The 18,519-nt window shown below is 39.1% G+C and overlaps 1 protein-coding gene across 3 annotated transcripts in view; it reads right to left on the bottom strand.

Moving 5' to 3' along the window:
- LOC134822334 (serine/threonine-protein phosphatase 2A 65 kDa regulatory subunit A alpha isoform-like) overlaps positions 1-18,519 on the bottom strand; it is a 116,857-nt gene that overhangs the window by 89,855 nt on the left and 8,483 nt on the right. The window contains exon 1 of one of the 3 annotated variants that reach the window (XM_063833345.1): positions 18,298-18,330. The exons of 1 other annotated variant lie outside the window; for it this stretch is intronic. The gene's annotated coding sequence lies outside the window, so the exon portion shown is untranslated. Of the gene's footprint in view, positions 1-18,297; positions 18,331-18,519 lie in introns of those variants that run through there. One more of the 3 variants, XM_063833346.1, reaches the window with a different exon arrangement.

Here is an 18,519-nt window from a genome sequence, read left to right as displayed (position 1 = left end):
TCATTTAAGCTGAATTTTTGGCATGCACTCAATTTTAGGCCTCATTTTTGACTAATTTTTGCTTAAATTTGGCCAAAAAAAGTTTAGATGCCTCAGGTTGCCCCACTAATGCATGGTACCATCTGAAAGCTCAGAAGATTCTCTAAACAATGGTATAAGAACTGTTCTGGGGTTTTGTGGGTCTTTTTCAGAAAAAAATTCCAAAGTTGAAAAAAGGCCCAAATTTGATGGAATTTAGACTTACCTTGCAGATTTGAAAAAAATTATTTTTTCTCAAACAAACCCCATTTTGACCATCTTTCTTGGCTCTCAATGTCGTGGCCTGGTGCCATGAGGTTATGGGGTACTAAAAAGTGGTCTGTTTTGGAAATATCATCAAAAAATGCTATTTTTCTGGAATTTTACTGTTATTTTCTGACAATTTCAGAAATTTCTGGCATTCGCGCCCAATTTTCTGGTTTCAATTTGACATAACTTTGGCTACGATCAATATTTTTTCATAATTCAAAAACTAAAATGATCAATAGCCTCAGGACTATCAATTTAAAAACATTCTAAACACATTCAACGATTATCTTTAGCAAAAACTCGAATTGGATGCCTCTAGACCTACATTTCAGCCATGAAAAATTTCTATGGAATGAGCCAAAAAAATTTTTCTGTGACTTATAAAGGACCAAAATTTGTTTAAAAATCAATATTCAACTGATTTGAAGTAAAAAATAATGTTTGAAATGATCTAAATTGATCACTGATGGTCTATTATAGTATGACCCCCTATTCTGGCCCACTGTGCCACTTCATCTCTGCCATTCCTGTAGCATTTCTATCTCTTCATCATCAACGATGTCATTAATGTGGTCCCTAGCAGAAAACACGTTCTCCTTACTCCCGGTTAATATAACTTTACTTTCGCATTGTATGCAAATATTCGTAATTTCGACTTTCACTTGGAACTGTTCTTCTATTTTGCTTAGTATACAGCTTTCTTTCTTGATGCAGCAATCCAAAGCTGCTGTGAGAAGCCAGATATCCATTGAGCCTGCTTGTAGCTTGGTAACAATCTTATCTATAATACATTCGGCTACTTTGCAGTTCCAGAAATTCCCGGAGATGGTCACTACGTCATCATCATTTAATCTCACAACTGTATTAGTTTCCTGCTCGATCTCTTCTATCTTGTTCACAATTTCTTTTTTGCTACCATAAGGTACGAATTTCTCTAATACGTATTCAATGGCACCGCCACTTCTAGGTTTCTCCTTAGCATGACCAGTGGTATCAGAGCAAGAAGCAGTATTGGTAACAGTTTTAGAGCATGAAGCAGTAACAGTTTTTACACTGGTTTTTGCACTCGTTTTTTGCACTGCAACTTGTTTTTTCATCACTTTTCTGTGAAGTTGAAAAACCCACTTGAGATCTTCTGGTGATGAACAAACTTGTTCAAGTACATCAAAAAGTTTCTCTGTTATAATAGGAGTGTTTTGTTGACAAAGATGCAGATCACTTTTATCAAGAAGGTATTTACAGTTAGCAGACACATTCCTATCTTCTTTAGACAGACTATCTTCAAGATGCTGTATTAATGATTTAACAACATACTGAACATTAGTAGCTCCAGCAAGTTCCAATATCAAGTCCAGCTGTTGATAAGAGAGGGAATGCAGATTTTCTTTAACATACCTGGAGATAAAATCCTCCTCTCCATTCGCTGACCTGATAAAATCTAATGCTATCCTGACAATCTCCCTAGACTTCAGCTTCGCGAGGGCGAATGCAGCTTCGTCAAACAGAAAAACTAAATCCTGGTAAGTAGGTTCTTCAATTGCCTTAGCAATACCGGCGAAAAGCTCTGAACATCTGGTCACTAACCACGTGACTTTAAACACGTGACTCATCTTGTTAATGTCTCTGAACATGTCTCTAGAGATCAGAGGAGTTTCTCCCGAGTAGGCAGCGTCTACAAAATATCTCACAGCTTCTTCACTGAACTCCTCCATATCCAAACTGGTCAGATGAAGAGTTGTGGTCATGTGATCTATCACGGGACTGTTGAAGGACAGGATTACAGAACTGGCACGAACTGTGGCCCCGTTTTTGGTTTTTAGTTCTAGGGTACTGTGGGTTGGAGAGTCCAGCAAGTGTCTTCCAAAGTTCATTGGTACTGAAACATTGGGGGCCATTGTGTAGGACACTTTACCTGAGAAATAATTGGTATTTAGTTATACTAATAGTTACTGACTACCCGGCAAATGGAGGCACGCTTTACCGTGGTTCTACCATAACTTTAAAAGAATCAGTAAGGAAAACAATTTGGGCATCAATATGACTCTTCCTATTCAGCTATTATATCGATCACGCTGAAGTCATGACGGGTTTCTGGGAACACGATTAAAGCAACAATAACATTTTTACTCACACATAAATAAATAATTATTAATTTCAACCTTCCTATATATACATCATCATCGTTAATTTAATTGAAAACAAAAAACTTAACATGTATTACTAAGAAAAGAGAAAAGACACACATTCAAATTCATCGTCCGGTACAGCCATCTATTGCTCTACCGCACTGCAAAATACACAAATATTAAATAGTAAATAATAATATATTAAAACTTTAAAAGTATATTATCCTGTGTTACAAATATTTATAAAAATAAAACAAACATAGTCCAAAATTCTAAATTTTAAAATCCCATCGTTTGCATACCACTTCAATACGGAGTCCCTAACGTCTAAGAGAAATATTTAAAATGTGGTCCTTAGTAGAGAACACATTCATCTTAGTTCCAGTTAAAATCACTAGAGTCTCGTCTTCCTCTTGAATGTTCGTTATAATAATCCCCACAGAGTACAGCCGTTCTATTTTCCTGAGCTCCACTTTTTTCTTACCAAAGATGCGATTCAAATGTGCAGTACTAACCCAGAGCTCACTGGCACTACCAGTGATATCAGTGCGAGAAGCAGCATTAGTAACAGTTTTAGAGCATGAAGTAACTGTTTTTACACTTGTTTCTGCATCGAGTTTTGCATTTGGCTTTGCACTTGGTTTTGCACTTGGTTTTGCACTTGGTTTTGCACTTGGTTTTGCACTTGGTTTTGCACTTGGTTTTGCACTTGGTTTTGCACTTGGTTTTTGCACTGGTTTTTTCATTACTTTTCTGTGAAGTTGAAACACCCACTTCAGATTTTCTGGGGATGAACAAACTTGTTCAAGTACATCAAAAATCTTCTCTGTTATAATAGGAGTGTCCTGTTGGCAGAGATAAAGATCACTTTTATCAAGAAGATATTTGCAGTTATCAGAGACTTCTTTAACTTCTTTAGACAGACTATCTTCAAGATACTGTGTTACTGGTTGAACTACATACTGTAAATTAGTAGGTCCAGCCAGTTCCAATATCAAGTCCAGCTGTTGATAAGAGAGGGAATGCAGATTTTCTTTAACATACCTGGAGATAAAATCCTCCTCTCCATTCGCTGACCTGATAAAATCTAATGCTATCCTGACAATCTCCCGAGACTTCAGCTTTGCGAGGGCGAATGCAGCTTCGTCAAACAGAAAAACTAAATCCTGGTAAGTAGGTTCTTCAATTGCCTTAGCAATACCGGCGAAAAGCTCTGAACATCTGGTCACTAACCACGTGACTTTAAACACGTGACTCATCTTGTTAATGTCTCTGAACATGTCTCTAGAGATCAGAGGAGTTTCTCCCGAGTAGGCAGCGTCTAGAAAATATCGCACAGCTTCTTCACTGAACTCCTCCATATCCAAACTGGTCAGATGAAGAGTTGTGGTCATGTGATCTATCACGGGACTGTTAAAGGACAGGATCACGGAACTGGCACGAACTGTGACCCCGTTTTTGGTTTTTAGTTCTAGGGTACTGTGGGTCGGAGAGTCCAGCAAGTGTCTTCCAAAGTTCATTGGTACTGAAACGTTAGGGGCCATTGTATAGGTTACTTTACCTGGGAAATAATTGATAATTAGTTATACTAATAGTTACAAACTGTAAGGTGGGTGGACGACAATTGACCCCCTGACAATTGACCCGGACAGGCTACCGGACAACTGAACCCAATTTGGACTTTTCCTAGACAGGGTAGCTTGGGAAAATAATTTTAAACCCGATCAGTCTACCTAATTAGCTTTGAAACGACAACTGAACCCAATCGTCACTAGAAATAACTAACAGATAAACAGGTTTCCAAATACCGCTCTAGTTTAGCTCCTGCCTGGTTTCTAGTTCTATAATTTCGGAGTCAAAACAGGGACAATATTTCATTAGCTTTCCGCTTCAATTCTGCTCTGATATCTGCTTTCCCAGCTACTAAGTTGTCAGGTTCGTGGGAATGAGGTTTGGCATCGCTGGCCAAGAACTGATCTCCATGGTCAAGGATTACATGAGCAGGACTTCTGGCATCTCCAGGTAGAGGCTAGGTAGTAGGGGTATCTCGATCCTTTCTCCGGGTGTAGAGGAAACCGTCTGTGTCCAGAAGTAGTTGAGCTCCTCTTTGTCCGCTGATGTACTTGCTGAAGACAATCATGATTCGATACTGTGACCACCATCTCTCTTCCTTATGTATTGATCCGATCTGTATAACAAGCGTACTAATAGATGACAAGGTCTCAGGTGCCTTTCGATCGCGAGATCTGATCTAACAAGCTTAGTTGTTCACGAAGCGTGCCGAAAAGGATACGATCCACTGCTCCTCAAGCATCGAGATCCGAACTATGGCAGGCCCTCCCAAAGCATCAGAAGACACGAGATCTGAGCCAAGTAACCTGAGCCAAGTATCCAGCGTGCTAATGGTGCGTTCCATCAGCTTTGGAAGATATGAAACAGTAGAACTATAAGAACGCCTACCAAGATCGGTATTTACAAGGCTGCTGTTATTACTATTCTGTTATATGGAGCTGAAGTCTGGAACACAACAAAGAAGCAGATGGAACGGGTCGAGGTCTTCCATCTGATCTCCCTGAGAATAATCTTGAAGATAAAGTGGTTATTCCATGTCTCCAATGAAGAAGTGCATGAAACTTTCATTGGTTCGGCTAGACTAAGGTGGTACGGACACGTTGTCAGAATGCCAGAGAAACATGTAGCATGTATGTATTAATATTTTACCGGGGTAAGCACAGGGCTCCAATGCTCTAAATTACAGTGGTCTTGATCTATCCTATAGTGATAATGACCACAGTCCCCTGCGAAGAAGGAGAACCTGACAATCCGATCGTTGGGTTCAGTTGTCGTATTTTCAATTTAGGTGCAGTTGTGATATGACCTGGGTTCAGTTGTCGTTTTGGGATTTAAGCTGATTGGTCACCCAATTAAGCTGATTGGGTGCCTGTTAACTGCGTGGGAACTTGGTTCAATTGGGTTCAGTTGTCGGTCACCCCCCTAACCCTAACCCAAACCCAAACCCTAACCCTAACCTAATCGGGGGGTCAATTGTCGTAGTAAGCCCTAGATTTCGCGACAATTGACCTCAGTGTAATTACATAGGGGGTCAATTGTTGGGGGGTCGATTGTCGGGGGTCAATTGTCGAATGTCGGGGGGTCAATTGTCGGGGGGTCAATTGTCGGGGGTCAATTGTCGCGGAACGTATAAGGTAATCAGAACAACTGAGGTCGACAAGATATTTATTTATAAATCAACTTAATGCAAGTGCTTTGCTCTGAGGTAAATTGTCAAAACAATCTAAATTTATTTCAGATAGAAATAGGTTTTTAATTAATTACTGTGGACGAAATGAGAGTCGATATTAAACAAATCACATCAGGTATTGTCGAAGTTTCGGCTACATGCCTTTGTCATATAGACGAACTTGAAATGACATTGCAATGGTTAATAAAATAAATCTAAAAATTAAAATATAAGAGAGAAATAGAAAATAAGTTAAGTTTCAAAAATTAGCATACCAATTCATTACCTCCGAACATAATACATATTATAAACAATTACAGTGGCCACACAAATTTAATGAAATATGCTCGACATCGGAAAATATTAAAACTTGAGGAGAAATTTTAAAATTTCTGATATCTAATAAGAGGTCAGAAATTTCAAAACTTTTCAGAAATTTGTTTTGACTATCAAAAATTGTATTTCAGGTAATCGAATTACATGCTTAGTCCTTAGGTTTGGATCTCGGGGCAGAATAAGATGTCTCGGGATCTGATGACAGGTAATTGTGTTACAATTTACATGCATTTTCGAATACTACAAAAATTTGTAATGACATCATTAACTAACTGTATAAGTTAATAATCGTAAAACTAGATGGTTTTCTTTAAACACATTATTAGATTTTAAAATTTAAATAATCGCATTAACACTCTTCCACTTCAAAATTGTTGAAATAGCAAGATTATGGACTTTTTAAACAGTTCAGATTTTATGAACAAATATTTGTATGAAGTTACCAAAATTATGCACTTTCATATCAGTTCAGACATTATGGACAAATATTAGAAATATTATCAAAAGCTAGTTGGAAATAAAACGTCTTTAGGGCATTTTTAAAACATTCTACAGATGATAATGATCTCACTGAGTAGGGTAATTCATTCCAAATTTTTGGTCCACAAAACATAAATGCAGCATCTGTTCGTCTGAAATGAGGAGCAGGAGGAACTTTCAACAAATAAAAGTCATCATCTAGTCTGGAACTTTGTCTTCGTACTTCCCTTAGATTGACGTGTCCTTGTAAGTACTGAGGGGCTATGTTATTAAGACACTTGAAGACCAGAAGTGATATTTTGAACTTAATTCTGAACCGAACAGGCAGAAAGTGGAGCTTTTTGAGGTAAGGCATGATAGGTTCACGTATCTTTTTTCCGTAAAGACCAAAGATAAATCTAGCAGCATTGTTCTGTATCTTTTGTAGCTTATGAAGATTCTTTTCTGTTATTCCATAATAGACTGAGTTGCAGTAGTCTATGAAACAGAGGATATTGGAGTGAACTAACTGAACTTTTAGGTCATGGGAAAGCTTCGAACCGATTCTTGCTAAGTCCCTTTGATTCAAATAACTTACTTTGGAGACAGCATTTATTTGAGAGTCCAGATTCATTTGGTGATCGAAAAGGAATCCCAGGTTCTTGGCTTTGCTAACATGGCAGATTGAGAGGTCTCCTAAATCCATTGTCTGGATTGGGCTGACATATGGTCCTATATCAATGAACTCTGTTTTTTCGTCATTCAGTTTTAAAATTAACAATTAAAATTAACAATTTCGCTCATTTTTTAAACAAACAAAAAAAACAATTAAAAATCAGTAAAATTATATAGTAAATTACCGTGTCTTGAATATGAGGTCACATTCTCCCCATCAATGAGCACGGGCCACGGCTCACATTAATTCCCTCTTTTAATCGAGGATAATCATGAGATCCAGTACGATCCTTGGGTGGAATTTGATTGACTTAGTAATGGGCTAGACCTAGACCTAGCGTAGAGTTCACATGCGACTCTGTACAAAGTAGATATTATAGATTGAGAAGTAAAAATGGTCTCTAAGATTTATGTCTTCGATTCGTGTTTCTCTTAAGGGGCGGGATCGGAGTCAGAGAATAACTCAACAACTGCTGGATTCAGATGGTTACATTTACTTTCGAGAGAAGGACACTAGGACAAGGATACAGCCCCCTCTTCTTCTAGTTGTTTGGGTACTACCTGTTATGCCAATGCAAATGAGGATGAAAAGCAGAAGGGTTAGACTGAGGAGGAGCAAAGGAAAAATTATTATGGTAATACCCGTCAGGCCAATTAGGAGGAGGATGAGGAAAATCAGGATAAGAGCGATGAGGAGCAGCAGCAGAAGGACTAGAGCGAGGAGGAGGAGCAGCAGAAGGGCTAGAGCGAGGAGGAGTAACGGCAGAAGGGCTAGAGCGAGGAGGAGCAGCAGCAGAAGGACTAGAGCGAGGAGGAGCAACAGCAGAAGGGCTAGAGCGAGGAGCAGCAGTAACAGAAGGTTTTTTTATCACCTTTCTGAGAAGTTGAAATACCCACTTGAGATCTTCTGGTGATGAACAAACTTTTTCAAGTACATCAAAAAGTTTCTCTGCTATAATAGGAGTATTCTGTTGACAAAGATACAGATCACATTTATCAAGAAGATATTTGCAGTTATCAGAGACTTCTTTAACTTCTTTAGACAAACTATCTTCAAGATACTGTGTTACTGGTTTAACTACAAACTGATCATTAGTAGGTCCAGCCAGTTCCAATATCAAGTCCAGCTGTTGATGAGAGAGGGAATGCAGGTTTTCTTTAATATATCTGAAGGTAAAATCCTCCTCTCCATTCGCTGACCTGATCTCATCAAGTGCTATCCTGACAATCTCCCGAGACTTCAGCTTCGCGAGGGCGAATGCAGCTTCGTCAAACAGAAAAACTAAATCCTGAAAAGTAGGTTCTTCAATTGCCTTAGCAATACTGGCGAAAAGCTCTAAACATCTGGTCACTAACCACGTGACTTTAAACACGTGACTCATCTTGTTAATGTCTCTAAACATGTCTCTAGAGATCAGAGGAGTTTCTCCCGAGTAGGCAGCGTCTACAAAATATCTCACAGCTTCTTCGCTGAACTCCTCCATATCCACACTGGTCAGATGAAGAGTTGTGGTCATGTGATCTATCACGGGACTGTTAAAGGACAGGATTACAGAACTGGCACGAACGGCTGCCCCGTTTTTTGTTTTGAGTTCTAGGGTACTGTGGGTCGGAAAGTCCAGCAAGTGTCTTCCAAAGTTCATTGGTACTGAAATATTGGGGGCCATTGTGTAGGACACTTTACCTGAGAAATGATTTACAGTAATTAGTTATATTAATAATTACAAAATACTGGGTAATCAGACAAAATTATTAATATTAACAAGATTATCATCTATAAATCGAACCATGAAATTTGCAACAAAATTTTCAGGCTGACCCGGGATCAAATTGCTCTATAATTAAATAACATATTGTGTAGTTTATTGGAATCAATTACATATTTTATCTTCGGTATCTCCTACGCCCGGGCCGCCGTCCACGGCCGCCACGCGTACGCCGGTGCTGTTCTATGCTACCCATAATCTCTTGTACCATAATTTTAGCTTCCTTGCAGTTTTTCTCATTTCCAGAAATGACGACTAAACTGACGTCATACAAATCATCATCAAGTCTCACATGTGTATCAGTTTTCTGCTCGATCTCTTCTATCGAATCCTGGATTCCACATAGTTTAAACTCAGGTACGCTGAATTCTATTAGGTATTCACTGTCGTCGCCACTGGTAGGTTGGGACTGATTGCTGGAACCCTCACCACAGATTTGTTTAACATCCTCCTTAGTGTGACAAGAACATACAGAAGCAGTAGTTTCAGAGCAATAACCAATAGTATCTACAACCAGTGGCACTGGCTTCTTCGTCACTTTTCTAAGAAGATGAAATACCCACTTGAGATCTTCTGGTGATAAACAAACTTGTTCAAGTACATCAAAAAGTTTCTCTGCTATAACAGGAGTGTCCTATTGGCAAAGATACAGATCACATTTATCAAGAAGGTATTTGCAGTTATCAGACACATTCCTATCTTCTTTAGATAGGCAATCTTCAAGATACTGTATTAAAGATTTAACTACAAACTGATCATAAGTAGGTCCAGCCAGTTCCAATATCAAGTCCAGCTGTTCACGAGAGAGGGAATGCAGATTTTCTTTAATGTACCTGGAGATAAAATCCTCCTCTCCATTCCCTGACCTGATCTCATCAAATGCTATCCTGATAATCTCCCGAGACTTTAGCTTCGCGAGGGCGAATGCAGCTTCGTCAAACAAAAAGACTAAATCCTGATAAGTGAGTTTTTCAATCGCCTTAACAATACCGGTGAAAAGCTCTGAACATCTGGTCACTAACCACGTGACTTTAAACACGTGACTCATCTTGTTAATGTCTCTGAACATGTCTCTAGAGATTAGAGGAGTTTCTCCCGAGTAGGCAGCGTCTACAAAATATCTCACAGCTTCTTCGCTGAACTCCTCCATATCCACACTGGTCAGATGAAGAGTTGTGGTCATGTGATCTATCACGGGACTGTTAAAGGACAGGATCACCGAACTGGCACGAACTGTGGCCCCGTTTTTGGTTTTTAGTTCTAGGGTACTGTGGGTGGGAGAGTCCAGCAAGTGTCTTCCAAAGTTCATTGGTACTGTAATATTGGGGGCCATTGTGTAGGGTACTTTACCTGAGAGAATAATTGGTAATTAGTTATACTAATAGCTATAGACTATAGCTATGGGGTAATTAGAACAACTAAGGTCGACAAGATATTTATTTATAAATCAACTTACTGCAAGTGCTTTGCTCTGAGGTAAATTATTAAAACAATCTAAATTTATTTCAGATAGAAATAAGTTTTTAATTAATTACTGTGGACGAAATGAGAGTCCATATTAAACAAATCACATCAGGTATTGTCGGAGTTTCGGCTGCATGCCTTTGTCATATAGACGAACTTGAAATGACATTGCAATGGTTATTAAAATAAATCTAAAAAATTAAAATATAAGAAAGAAATAGAAAATAAGTTTTTAAAGTTTCAAAAGTTAGCTTACCAATTCATTACCTCCGAACATAATACATATTATAAACAATTACAGTGGCCACACAAATTTAATGAAATATGCTCGAGGCTTAGTAATGGGCTAGACCTATCGTAGAGTTCATATGCGACTCTGTATAAAGTAGATATTATAGATTGAGAAGTAAAAATGGTCTCTAAGATTTATGTCTTCGATTCGTGTATCTCTTAATAGGGGTGGGCACGGATGGCAATATTTTTGGGTGATGTCATGAATTTTTAAACGGCCCTGTTTTTTGGGTAAAGGGACCTCCCAAATGAAAAAATAACTTGGTTTGGGGTCAAAAAAGCCCAAAATAAATATTTCCCACCCCGTTTTCGGTTAGCGGGAGGGTCATTTTTTACGTTTTTGACTAAAATTGGCTTTATTTAATTCATTTTTACCTTTTACACCTCATTGTTTCCCATGATTGTGAATCATTATTGACAAACCAGGTAGGGTGAATGATTTCAGCCATCTAAAAATTTTCTGAAGACCCCCAGGGTGCCCGTATTCATGGAAACGGGTCGTTTTGAAAAAAAATTAAGCGAAATCAGCCAAAATGTTTGTTTTTACCCCTTTTTGCCATTCTAAGACCTTTAACATGGCCAAAAGTATCCAGAAAGACCATAATTGTACATTGTAACTTGTATATCAACTACCCCAACTATAAGAGGTATAAAAACATGATGTTAGGTGTTTTAGTGGTATTTTTGGGCCTTAGCAACGCCTAACAACGGGGCGTTTTAGGCATTTTAGAGGTTAATACATGTCATTTTAATATCTTACACTCTATTGTTACTAATGAATGTTGATTATTATTAACATACCAGGTAGGGTTGATGATTTCAAGCTTCCAGAGCTCATCTGGAGGCATATTGGGTGCCCGTAACCATGGAAACTCGTCTTTTTTACGAAAAATTGAGATTTCAGTGAAAATTAGGGTTTTTTATAACTTTATGAATTATGATCCATAAATATTATACTAGTTATCCTTTATAAACCCTATGACAGTTGTGTATTGGGAGTTAAATTGGTAACTAATGTCTAACACTTCAGGGAGATAAGTTTTCCCACTATTTAGGCCCCTAGCAACCCATAGCAACGACGATTTACATGCAAAAAAAAGGCATAAAATAACACTATTTGACCCAAAACTGTTGAAAATTGACCTGGGTCATGGTAACAACGGGTTAAAACAGTAAAGTGAATACAATTAAACTATTGATGTTAGGGTTCCTCACTATGTAGGCCCCTAGCAACCCATAGCAACACCTAGTTACGTGAGTCTTGGTCGTACCTTCAATACTGATTGTCTCTGTAAGGTCTGGGTGCCTTTCCTAGCTGGCCAAATCCTGGCAAATCCAGTAACGTGTAGATCCTTTAATAGAACTCATGATAGTTATGGTTGCAGAATCCCCATTCACACTGAGGACCTCCCTTGGGTAAAATGTATCCTCAAACAGCCCTATTACACAGTTGTTCTTCTTACATGGCAAACTCTCATCAGGATTACCAAACTGAACTTGATCTGGATTACCATGACCAATAGAATGGGGCTGTAAGGGTTCTCACTGCTCTTCAACAACTCTGGGGCTTTTCTGATACCGGTTTAGCTAGCCAATTGTTTAAACAAGATCTTGTAGAACGTGTGAAGCTTTACATTTTGTAATAACTTCCACCACCTTGGTTTCTTCACACAGCAAGTCAGCTTCCTGCTGGAACACACTCTTGAGTGACTGCTTCTGTTCCCCTTCAAATTTGAATGTCTTAAAATGTAACTTACAAACCTCGACCTCGTAAGGATGGTCTTCTGATCGAATTGATACAGCCAGTATGACTGGAGGAAAGGAGGGCACGAACAAAAATCAAGCGATGTCAAATCCTTTGGGTAAGTTAATAGGTCATGATATAGGCCAGGAAGGATATGAAGTAGACGATCTGGAGGCTGCTATTTTTTTTTATTGAAATCTTTCAAATCAGTCAATTACATACAAGTTTACACAATGAATTAGTTAAATATAATATTGTCCTCTAAGCATGGATTGTCAAAGTTGAAATTGTCTCGGACAAAATGTATGTAACCAAAGGACCTGAGGGTCACCAAAACACAGATATTGAGTGCAAATGCAGCTCCTGCACAAGCATGGGCCCTTATAAAATTGTAATAAGTTACTTTAAACAAAATCACACACCCATTCAATCAATTCATAAAATATTGTGCTGTGAGATGAAATTGAGAAATATGTGAATGCAGACAGCAAGAATAGATAATCTTGAATAAACTATTTTACGGATTTGTTTCTATTGAATAGTCAAGTTCAGAGTCCGAATCCACCGGGATAATTTTCCCCCACATGTAAGTGGAAAGTTTACTTTTAAAATCAGTGATACTCTCTATCTCACGGATATCTAGAGGAATGTGATTCCACTTAGTGTGGGTCCTATAGAAGAAATTCTTGGCAAAAGCGTTGGAGCTTGCTCGAGGTGAGATAGAGCTTACAAAACATAGAGAGTCCATGTGACTATTTCTGAGCCTTGAGTGGCCTTGAAATGGTTGCAAATATGAGGGTAAAGTGACAGGTATATGTTGCTTCACAATTTTAAAGAAGAAGATGAGATCCAAGAAGTCAAAGCGGTCTTCAATCGGCATAATCTTCAGCTGTCTGCATTTTTGAATGTATGTGGATGGTGGATAACTCATATACTCCTCGTGAAGAATCCACTTGATAGCACGCTTTTGGAGGCCCTCCAGCTTGCTTATCTGGGATTTTGTGACTGGTCTCCATATAACCGAGCAATGCTCAAATAGGCTCCTCACTAAAGTGAGATACAGTACTCTACGACGATTTACGTCTTGGACAAAATAACAATTTCTTCTCGCCATGCCTAATTTTTGGTTTGCCTTAGAAAGGACTTTGGAGCACTGATCTTTCCAATCGAGATTTGATGTCACAATTACACCCAGATCCTTTTCATGATCAACATAGTCAAGTGTGATTCTTCCCATGGAGTATACAAAGTTAAAGAGTGGTAGGACACTAAGGAGGGAAACTGTTTCGGATATCCTTCCTGCGACGGTGAGGACCTTACATTTGTCGGGATGAAATCTCATTTTATTAGAAAGTGACCAGTCATGGAGATAATCAATGTCCTTCTGCAGTCGCAGGATATCAGACTCCGAAACAATCTTACGCCAAATTTTAGTATCATCGGCATACAGTGACAGTTGTGTGCCTGGTGAAATCCCCACTGATATATCATCAATGAACATAATGAACAGCAATGGTCCCAAAATTGACCCTTGAGGTACACCAGACTGGGCGTTTCTCATAGAAGAAAACTTGCCACTTATCAAGACCTGTTGTTGCCTGTCTCTTAGATAATCAGTGATGAATTTCAGTAGCCTCCCATCAATACCAAATTTGCTCTTTAGCTTAAATAATATAAGATCATGGTTAACCGAGTCAAATGCTTTGGCAAAATCAAAGTAGACTACATCTGTTCTCATATTTTCATTCAGTGAGAGCGCTAGGCTGTCGCACAGTCCTACAAGATTAGTTGCACAAGATCTCTCAGCTCGGAAACCATGCTGTTTGTCATTGATCATGCCATTAGTAAGTGCCAATAACTCATCTCTTATTATGCGTTCAAGAACTTTTGTGATTAAGCATGTAAGAGAAATTGGCCTATAATTTGAAACCTCATGTTTATCCCCTTTCTTGAATATTGGTACAATGTGCCCCAGTTTCCACTCCCTTGGTAGTGTCCCAATGTTGTAGCATGAATGAAAAAGTATTGATATAGGGTATGCGAGCCCAACCGCACAGTTTTTCAAAAGTTTCCCATGGATACCATCAGGTCCATAAGCTTTATTAGCATTAATATTGGAAAGGATTTTGCGAACCCTTCTGTGGTCAAATTCAATATCAAAGCGCCAATCATTAGAGTAATCTATATCTATGTCATAAGTTGATGCCTCAGAGAACTGCTCGAAGAAAAAGTCATTAAATAGGTTGGCCTGGTCTTCAGGGCAGTTGCGGACAGTGCCTTTGTGGCTTACAAACTCAGGGATCCGCTGACTAGCTGTCTTCGATTTGACATAGGACCAAAATTTTTTTGTTATTAAAGCACTATCATCAGATTCATTTAATGTTTCCCTCATTTTTTGAGCAACCACATTTTTGAAATTTTTCCTAGCAAGGGAGAATGCAATTTCAGCTCTATCACTTTTATGCCTTTCTTTATGTAATCTCACTTTCTTACGCCATGCATCATAACACTCCGAGTCAAACCATGGATCTTGGCCATCAGTCTTGACAGAGCATTTTTTAACAAATTTATCTGTGACATTAAAAAGTTTGTCCTTAAATTTTTTCCATCCAATTTCAGGTTCTGTGCCATTGAGCAATGCATCCCAATTCGTGTGTCGGAGTTCATGGTTTAGCCTCTCCCAGTTCACAGTCTTAAAGTTATAGCACATACGCCTGACTGGCTTCTTCCTACCAACTTTAACGTTGATCTTAAAATTGATGGGGAAGTGGTCAGACTTGCAAGCACTATCTCTCTCACCTACCATTAGGTCATTAATATTTGACACAGAGTTTGTGAGCAATAGGTCAAGTGTTTTGCCTTTGCAGTGGGTAGGTGTTAACACACATTGTTGAAGGCCTAGATCAACAAAAGATTCAACAAAAGATTGCTCAATAGGACAGGAGCTGGCCAGGGTAGACCAGGAAACTCCGGTCAGGTTAAAATCTCCTAGTATGAAGACTTTACTCAGTCCTCTTCTTCTGAGAAGAGTTTTCAAAGACTCAACAATTTTTTCATGATTTGCGGAGCCCAGTGTACCAACACGATAACATGTGCATACAACAAACTTAATTCCAGTGGATGTCTTAAATTCCACAGCAAGAATTTCTGCACCATACTTGAGATGAACTTCCTTTGAAGTTAGATCAAGGTCTGCTCTCACTGCAATCATGACCCCTCCACCATTCCTCCTAAACCGGGTTGGATTAGAAGGATCTGGTGGATGAGTTTTCTTCGATCTATCAGAGCGAAATATCTTATATCTGTCAGGGTGCAGAAATTCACTATCAGCAATAGAACTCTTAAACCAGGTTTCGTTAAGTATTGCAATATCTATCTTAGCCTCATTAAGATAAGTCGACACTTCAAGACATTTAGTGGTATCAATCATTGGATGGGCATTGTTCAGTTCACCAAAAGGGATGAGACCTTGAACATTCTGAAAGTAAACATTCAATTTATTACCATTCCCAACTCTAACACCTATGGGAGACGGCCCTGGGTTTACAATTCCAGGGTTTACTAAAACTATCAAAAAACCATTCATCAAAAACAACCAAATTATGCATCCCGTGAGTGTATTGCCGGTTCTACCAGTAAATATGCAATTTAAGTTCTTATGGATTGAAATCTGGCAAAATCTATATAAACCATCGAAACTGTAATTATTCCTCAGATAATACATATTTGCTAAATATAAAAAGAAATAAACTGTAAAGCATCGGCACAAGTTAGGAACTGGGTATGTTGGTACAAAGGCTCGGCAATCATAAGTGACCCTAGAAAAAGCCAACCCACTTACCCCGACATATGTGATAGTGATTAGCGAAAAGTGACATATGAATATAACATAAAAAATATAAAATAATAAGCGAGAATCAATGCAGCTGTCTAAATAATCAAAAATACTACCTGTACCACGTCTACGGTTCTGATGTTTGATGGATTTTGCAAAAGAATTTCCACTAAACACTCCAACTCTAAATCTGTATGTTACTAAATCGATCATGGTGTTTTACAGGTGAGTATACTTGCCAGACTACAACTGCATATCATTAGCTTAACAAGGTTCAGAAGACAGCACAAAAGAACTACTGATAGATATAAGGATTAAAATATCTACTGTGGATGGCACGAATATAAAATCTGGCCAACACACCCATACCTTTCTGAGGATTGGGGTGAATGCCTTTGTTCTCAAATAAGGGATCAAATCTCTTAACAGGCTCACTTAGAGCTCTCTTAAACTTTGTAAAGGGATAAAACACATCCATGAAAAAGAACCTCCTAAATACACACTCATTGTATAAAATCCTATTAAAATCCATTACCCTCTTGTTAGTTAATTTATCGTTATCATTCTGTAAAGGTAATGGCAATAGAGATTGAACATATACCTTACAGTTGGGAAATAATAGGCCTATCTTACCAAAAAGTTGCTTTACTGGTCCCCTCAAAATACCAATTTTATCCCCCACACGCCTAATATCGTTTGTGCCTACGCTGATCAGAAGCTTCTCAACGTGGACATCAGGATGTGCCGTGCAGTAGTCCTCCAACTGTTTCTGGACTTTGTCCATTTTTGCTCCGCCTTCTGCAACATTTACGACTGTGACTTTCCCTTTTCCCAGCTTTGCGGAGTCCAATCTTTGAGCATAAGAGTCTCCAGCAACCAACGTGACTCTTTGCGCAGGTACTTGGGCTTCGGTGCCAGAAGCTGGTGTACTAGTCTCTGTGCTGATATTCTGAGAGCTAACTTGGCCACCAGATTTCACAATAGCTCGAAATGACAGGGAGTATCTTACTTGCTCCGATTTCTTTGGAGGCTCTCCCTTTGTGGCCGGCTCTGCTCGCACAGCATGCCTCAGATTCTGCTGTGTCCCAGGCCGCATTACAACAAGACTGTTGTTCTTCATCCTTATCGTCTTGACACAATTAGGTTTCCCAGTTGTGCCCTCGTAAAACTCAAGCGTCCGTTCACATCCCAGTGAGAAAGAGCAAATCGATTTCTCCTGGTCCATTAGTTTCTCACCGTCATTGTGTATTGAAGTACTCGCTTGGTTGTTTCCATACTTGATGACCAGACATGAGTCCAGAGGTCCAGTTATCTCCGTACTCGAGTTTACAAGACTCAGGAGTCTTTTGATATTAGGGAAACCACTGATATCCTGTGGTGGGTGCACTGGATTTGTGTCAGTGTAAATATAGGGTGCATCCTGTGAGCACAACCAAGCTGTTGTTGCCTTGTGTCTTCCCTCGGTGTTCAGTTTCTGCAGGGACTCACATTCAACCCATACCGCATCACGGAGAACCTCATCCTCGCAGAAGTCCTCTATATGTAACACAAAATTGTCCACCTTTCCCTCACGCTTTGGCAGCTCGTTTTGAACAGAGTTAAGGATATGACGTAGATCCTCAACTGAGGCAGCTTTGACATAGTCGAAAATCTCTTGAAGGTTTATCATTGTTGTCAGAGATTGTCGAGTCTGGCAGCAAAGTTTGCCAGGGAACCATCCGTAACACCTCAGAGTAGGCAACCTCCCACAGCACTAAACACGACCTGGAAGGAAAATGGCACGAGAAAATGTGTAATGAAACTGCTGGTCGGGAGTAAAGTTAAATTTGCCAGTGAAAATATAGCTAGAGTAAGGATAAGAGGGGCAATATCAGAGATGTAAAAATTCACATTCAAAATAAGCTAACAATGAGAAAGAAGTAAAAGAGAAACTTACATCGTGTTTAAGGTGTTGTTGCCCAGTGCAAGCACTGGGCGAGAGGAGCCTAACTCAGGAGGCGAACTTCAGGAACCCCAGCGCACCCGCATACCAGGAGATCGGCTGTACTTCCTAGCCCGTCATGCCATTGTACATGCCTAAAATTATTTGTTATATAGTAGTGTTGAAAGTATTAAACCCTGATATCATTGGCTATCAGGGTAAAAGTATTGCCCCAGTAAGTGTAGAGGATCTCCCAGTTACCAAGTCAAGCCCCAGAGTTGTTGAAGAGCAGTTAGAACCCTTACAGCCCCATTCTATTCATATAGTTATCCAGATCAAGTTTAGTGTGGTGAAACTGATGAGAGTTCGCCTC

This window comes from Bolinopsis microptera, chromosome 10 (genome assembly GCF_026151205.1).
Source record: "Bolinopsis microptera isolate Bmic1 chromosome 10, MBARI_Bmic_1.0, whole genome shotgun sequence".
Classification (NCBI taxonomy): domain Eukaryota; kingdom Metazoa; phylum Ctenophora; class Tentaculata; order Lobata; family Bolinopsidae; genus Bolinopsis; species Bolinopsis microptera.
Note: the sequence above shows the minus strand (reverse complement) of the source record. Positions and strands in the feature narration are given on the sequence as shown.